Genomic DNA, 5,743 nt, shown 5'->3' with positions numbered 1-5,743 from the left:
TAGCCTTTTTAGAAGTACAGTTCCAACTGATGGAAGTTGTAGAACAAAAAGATAAGGTGGCTATAAAAATTAAAGCAAATCGAAATAACTCAGTGTCATCGGCTGTAACAGTTTCTAAAGGAAACAACAATTGCAAACTGTGCAATGTAGACAGGCACCCACTGTATTATTGCCGTAAATTTTTGCAATTTTCACCATCTCAACGATTGGATTGGGTGAAAAATCAACAGCTCTGTTTTAACTGTTTCAGAAATGATCATGTGGTGAACAAATGTTCATCAAGAAGTTGTACCAAATGTAATAAAAAGCATAACACGTTGCTACATTTGGAAGTTACAAAACAGAACATTCAACCTAGCTCAAGTGGGTACAACACCGCAGTTACCACAGCGACAGCAAACACATCCACAGGTCATCGTGATTATGTTCTCTTGCCAACTGCAAGAGTCAAAATAACTGCATCGAATGGAAATACAAGTGAAGTCCGAGCATTACTAGACTCTGGTTCGCAAGTGAACATAGTCTCTGAGCGTCTTGTCAAAAGGCTCAGTATATCAAAAACAAAATCGTTATTGTGCATAGAAGGTATAGGAAAGGTGCAAAAAAATTCAACGCAGCGAGTTAACATCAAATTGCAATCACTTAACTCAAGGTTTACTACAGAAGTCGAAGCGTTTGTGCTTCCAAATATAGTTCCACCTCAACCAAGTTGCAGCTACGATATTTCCAAATGGAAGGTCCCGAACACCATTCAGTTAGCAGATCCAACATTTTTCCAACAAGGGAAAATTGATATTTTACTCGGTGCGGAGTTCTATTTTAGTCTGTTAAAGAAAGGTAAATTAACGCTTGCTCCTGGGCTGCCAGTCTTGCAAAATTCTACACTTGGCTGGATTGTCAGTGGCAAGGTTGCATCAAATACAGACAAATCAAACGTTTTATGTGCAGTTTTTGGCGGTGGGGCGGAGGTTGTTGATAATAACTCATCGTTAGAAGATGCAATTGAACGATTATGGCGAATGGATGAGGTGAATACAACAGAAAGGACATTATCCAAAGAAGAAAAATTATGCGAATCTCATTTTGTGCAGAACGTCCATACAAATAAAGAAGGACGTTTTGTGGTAAGGTTGCCGTTTCTGGAAAACTCATTGACGTTAGGGGAATCTCAAGAAACAGCTTGGAGAAGGTTCATCAGTCTTGAACGACGACTAGCAAAAAATGATGTTTTGCGGAAACAATATGTCCAGTTTATGGAAGAGTATGAGCGATTGGGTCACATGACTGAAGTAAACTTGGATTCCATGTTGACTCCAAGATATTTCATTCCTCATCATTGTGTACTAAAACCAGATAGTACAACTACTAAACTTCGAGTGGTGTTTGACGCATCCGCCAAAACTACATCTGGACACTCGTTGAATGATTTAATGTATAACGGACCGACAGTTCAAAGTGAACTCTTTTCAATTCTGCTCCGTTTTAGGCGACCACGGTTTGTTTTCACCACAGATATCGAGAAAATGTATCGTCAAGTTTTGATAAATCCTGAAGATCGGCGTTATCAACTTATCATTTGGAGAAGCAGTCCAAATTCTCCGATTCGTTATTACCAGCTAAACACAATTACATATGGAACTCGAGCAGCTCCTTACCTAGCAACAAGATGTCTGCAAAAGATAGCATCAGAAAACAAGGTGAATTATCCATTGGGAGCTCAAATCCTGTGTGACAATTTCTACGTTGACGATGGACTCGGTGGATCAGATAGTTTAATTACGGCTATTGAAGCTCAAAGGCAATTAATCCATATTTTAAAGAAACATCAGTTTTATCTACGGAAATGGAGTGCAAACCATCCTCAACTTTTGAAAAACATTTCTCAAGATGATCAAGAGGTAAATCTAGATTTTACTAATGATAATAACGAGTCAATCAAAACGCTGGGATTATTTTGGTTGCCCAAAGCGGATTTATTTGGAATTAAGGTCAAAATGGTTACTGAAGGTATAATCACGAAGAGAGTCGTTAGTTCTGATTTAGCTAGACTGTTCGACCCACTTGGGTTATTAGCTCCAGTAATAGTCAAAGCAAAGATTTTCATACAACACTTATGGCAGTTGAAATTATCTTGGGATGAACCACTTCCTACAGATCTTTGTACAACATGGTCAACATTCAGAGAAAACTTAAGTACTCTTGAAAATCTTCAGGTGGCAAGACATATCTTCAGAGGCGAGGTTCCATCATCAACACAGCTACATATTTTTGCTGACGCATCTGAAAAGGCATTTGGCGCTGCAGCATATGTCAGAGCAATTTTAAAAGATGGTAGAATAATAGTGCGACTGTTATGTGCAAAGTCAAGAGTAGCACCACTCAAAAAACAAACGCTACCGCGACTAGAATTATGTGCGGCAGTCTTAGCAGCGGAACTCTCAGCAAGAGTGAAAAGCGATCTTCAAGAGAAGGACCAGCCGGTATTTTTGTGGACTGATTCAGAAATTGTGTTGTCTTGGATCAACTCACAGTCCTCATCATTTCAAACATTTGTAGCTAACAGGGTGGCAAGAATTCAAACTTTAACTCTGTCTGAACAGTGGCGACATGTTAGGTCAAAGGACAACCCAGCTGATGTGTTATCAAGAGGACTTTCAGCAAGGGCGTTGTCAACATGTGCACTTTGGTTTCAAGGACCGTTCTTTTTGCATGGAAGGCAGGAAGTATGGCCACCAAGGTTTTCATCATCATTACAAGTTCCAGTCGATCTGGAGAAGAAGAAGGTTGTAGCTGTAGCAACTCAAAGCAATGACGCAGATTTCATATACAGGATTCAGCACAAGAATTCATTTAAGACGTTACAAAAGATAATAGCATATGTTCTTAGATTCACTAACAACGCAAGAAAATCAAAGGAGTCACGTGCCACACATATAGTACTTAGTGCCAACGAATTGGATGCAGCATTAATAACTATAATATTTCACATTCAGGGTAATGATTTTCATGAAGAAATCAAACAACTGAAGAAACAAGGTCATGTTGATAAATCTAGTTCAATCAGTAGTTTATCTCCATTCATTGATAATGCAAATGTTCTTAGAGTAGGAGGACGCTTAGAAGCCTCATCATTACCATACGATTCTAAACACCCAATGCTGATCCCATACAATGATCCATTGGCAAAATTATTATTCGTGATGTTCCATGAAGAAAACAAACACTGTGGCCCACAGGCACTATTGAGTACAGTCCGACAACGTTTTTGGCCGATTAAAGGTAAATCAACAGCCCGAGCAACAGTTCAGCGATGCATTCGATGCAACAAAGCACGTCCGCAACTATGCCAACAAATTATGGGCAATTTACCAGAATCAAGAATAACTCCTGCAAGACCCTTTATTAATGCTGGTGTAGATTATTGCGGACCATTTTGGATCCACTACAAGGTGAGGGGCAAAAAGCCAACAAAGGCATATATTGCTGTCTTTTGTTGCTTTTCTACAAAGGCGGTACATCTCGAGTTAGTGACCGACTTATCAACAAATGCTTTCATTGGAGCATTAAAACGATTTATAAGTCGACGAGGGCGTTGTTTGAATATTTACAGTGATAACGCAACAAACTTCGTAGGCGCCAAAAACCAGTTAGCAGAATTAGAAGAAAGCATTTATTCTAATGAAGGACAAGAAGCAATAATCTCTGCCTGCAGTACCACAGGAATAAACTTTCATTTTATTCCACCAAGGGCTCCACACTTTGGCGGTTTATGGGAAGCATCCGTAAAGTCCGCAAAATATTTGTTACTACGCAGCGTTTCAACAGCATCATTGACGTATGAAGAACTCGAAACAGTAGTGGTGGAAATTGAAGCGATATTAAATTCACGACCATTGACTCCAATGTCCAATGATCCAACTGATTTGACAGCATTAACTCCAGGACACTTATTAATTGGAGAAGCTCTTACAACTCATGTAGACAGCCGATCGAAACCAGAAAAACACACGTTATTGTCACGTTGGAACCTAGTTTCCCAGTTAAAACATAATTTCTGGAAACGCTGGTCTAACGAATATTTGATGGAACTGCAACAACGTAACAAATGGAAAACACAATCTGCCAACATACAGTTAGGAGACATGGTTATAATCAAAGAAGATAACGTCCCAGTGATGCAGTGGCCCTTGGGACGAATTGTACATGTGTACAAGGGTACAGATGGACATATCCGAGTAGCTGATGTTAAAACATCGGCAGGCATTTTTAAACGCCCAATTCATCGATTAGCTATACTGCCTGTAAATACAGATGATCAACCAACAATGGCTGAAGGTGATCACGAAGTACCTCCTGACAAGTTAATTATGAAAGATAGAAAAGAGTCGTATGAAGAGCCCAAGACAAAACGTAGAAAACTGCCGACCAATTTGTACTGTTCTGTATTACTTACACTATTACTGATATTGCCAATAGTAATAGGATCTCCAATTGACAATAAAAGGTTTGGCACAAAATTGGGTATTCACTTTGAAAATCTGGGCACAACTGCCATATCAACCACTGAATGGAATCTACTAGTTTATTATGATTTAAGTCTTTATTGGACGGAAGCAGCAGCTCTAAACACAGGAATAATGTCGCTACATCAAGCTTGTCAACAAATGAAACCAAACGCATCATGTGCGAATACAGTTAATCACTTTAAACATATTGAATCCGAACTACAACTCGATGATAAATTACTTCATGATCATCGCTTCAAAAGAGGAGCAATTGACCTTGTAGGCAATATTGCACATTCACTGTTTGGAGTATTAGACTCAGAATATGCCAAAGGAATGTCAAATATAATTACAGAAGTGAAACAAAATGAAATACAATTATTGACGCTATTTAAGAATCAGACATCAGTTGTCGATTCAACAATCAACATAATGAAGAAAGATAAAATAGCAGTTCAAGAAGGTTTTGACCACATTGACAATGAAATAAAGGCATTGATAAATTCAATAAAAGATACAAATAGAGAGGTAAATCAATTACGGCTCAATCAAGTTTTCAATGCAGGAGCCATTCAATTAACACTGGTAGCACATAATCTACAGAAGATACAATCTGCTATTATAGATGCTTTAACTGATACTCATCATGGAAAAGTGAATCCATTGTTATTGACACCAACACAATTACAAAAGGAAGTTAATCAAATCAAACTTCATTTATCACCATCATTAGAATTACCGATGCCAGAAGATGAGTTAATATCCCTTTACAGACTAATGAAGGTTAAAGGTGGAATCACACAGCAGCATGCAGTTTTTAGTATAACACTACCCTTGATTGAACATGAACGATTTGAATTGTTTCAGCTAATTCCAATCCCGAACTGGGTAAATGACTCCATGACGGTAATTGACTCCTGCAGTTCTATTTTGGCTATTAATACGCAGCATGATCAATATTTTCCTCTTATAAAATCCGAATTAAGTCTTTGTGAGACCATTAAGGAAGAGGAATTTCTTTGCACCAACGTCCGCATACGATACAATTTTGGTTCCGAAGTATGTGCGTGTGAGGTCAACCTATTCAACAACAACACAATACCAAATTGTCGGTTGAAACACACTATCAACAAGCTGACCTGGATTCCATTGAATCACAAAAATCAATGGATTTATGCAACATCAACATCTTCACGAGCAACTGCAGTATGTAATAAGGAAATCATACCACTAAATCT

The sequence above is a fragment of the Teleopsis dalmanni genome, chromosome 1 (genome assembly GCF_002237135.1).
Source record: "Teleopsis dalmanni isolate 2A chromosome 1, ASM223713v2, whole genome shotgun sequence".
NCBI lineage: Eukaryota > Metazoa > Arthropoda > Insecta > Diptera > Diopsidae > Teleopsis > Teleopsis dalmanni.
Note: the sequence above shows the minus strand (reverse complement) of the source record.